This window comes from Propithecus coquereli, unplaced genomic scaffold (genome assembly GCF_000956105.1).
Source record: "Propithecus coquereli isolate 6110/MARCELLA unplaced genomic scaffold, Pcoq_1.0 Scaffold40, whole genome shotgun sequence".
In the NCBI taxonomy this organism is placed as follows: domain Eukaryota; kingdom Metazoa; phylum Chordata; class Mammalia; order Primates; family Indriidae; genus Propithecus; species Propithecus coquereli.
In genome coordinates, this window is record NW_012149730.1 from 6,258,755 (window position 1) to 6,260,470 (window position 1,716).

The following is a 1,716-nucleotide window of genomic DNA, read 5'->3' on the forward strand; positions in this document are numbered from 1 at the left end:
ATGAAAAATCCAGGATGCAAACAGGGACTTGCTAATGCTGAGCAAGGCAGAAGGATATATTTTTGCCAGTCAGTTTTACTAGTTTAAATAAAGCCTATTTAATTATAAAAATCAATTCAATCAGTGATGGAGTCATTTCATTTTAGTGAATGTCTAATCGTAGGGGAGCTCTGCGGCACAATTATGACCTCCTTCTGTTGTGCTCAGCTCAAGACACCTTTTAATGAAATGTGATGATGGAGCAGTTCCCTTGATTAAAGCACTTTAATAATTAAATAAATAGCTAGGTGAATTTACCAACTAGGGGAGGAAAGGAGCAAATGAAGCTGGAAATTCCATAAGAATACTTTTATCATTTTTAAAAAGTTTAAGGATTATTTAAATTGTGCTTCTCTAATTACAATAGCTTATAATGTTTCATTTTGTTTAATAGGATTTGCTTTGATTGTATCATTATCATAGTTAGCAAGTGGTTCTAATAACTACCTTGCAGTATCTTTCCAGTAATGTGAAGGATAATTGGAGCTACGTGAATGTGCTTTCCTTTTCCATCCCTCGAAAGAGACCATAATAGTCAGAAATACGGAGAAGTTCCATTTGTAGAAAATTTATTTTTCATAAGTACCTTACTCCATTCACATTTCAGATTTATTTATTAACAGCTTAATTTTACACATTGACCCCTTCTAATTGCTCCGTCACAAATTTTAATAATCCCATTCGGCTTTGGCAGTATAACAGGGAAGATAAATTTTCCAACTTTCTTTCTTTTAGGGTAGATCCACAGCATTATAGAGATAATTTAAAAATATTTCAGTCCTCTCATATGCTGGAATATTGGGGAAATTTCTGAGGCACCCCAATCCTTTAGCCCTGATTTTAGAGGTTATAAATAGGGAGAATCCTCACCCTCTTTCTTGCTTCCGATGGCCTCCTGGATCTCATGTCCATTTGTGCAACTTTTCTAGGTTGATTTGAGAGTGAACAAAGATGTCGCAGGAGTTAAGCAAGGGCTCAGAACTTAGTTGTGTGAATGTTTTGCTTTTTCTGTACCTTGTCTTTTCTCATACATCTTTCGAAAGCTGTTGTGTGGGAGTGTGTGGGAGGATGTGTATGTGCGTATCTACTGTAATAATACCATAGTCACAATCAGGTAAAACATCCTTCATCAGCTCTCAGTAACTGCAGTTCCTGTGGTGTTGTGCCATAGTAGAAAGAATATGGGCTTGCTATTGAGAAACATCTGAGTTTAAATTCCAGCTCTTGATTCACAGATAATTAACTTGCATTTGCTTTGAAAATTCATTAAACCTATCTGAATCTGTTTTCTCATCTGCAAAATGGAGATAATACAAACCTCACAGGGTTGCTGTATTAAGTATGTAAACTATATGGAATATTATATGCTTTCAATAAATATGTGTTATCTTCTACTTCTTCGTACTCCATTTAGGTGGCTTACCACAAACACAGAAATATGAAACACATTTGAAGCAGAACTATCAAAATAAGAATAATAAAAAGGAGGGTAAAATAATTGGGCTGAAAAGTGCCAAATATTGTTTACTGTTACTAATTGTAGTACTTAGATCTTAGATTTTTGATGGACCAGGTGACAAGAGAAACACAGTAGCAGTAGGTTATATTATTGTCAATATTTGAGAAAAGAAATGACTCATCAACTTTTTTCTGGGTCAACCTTTTAAAAATTAAATA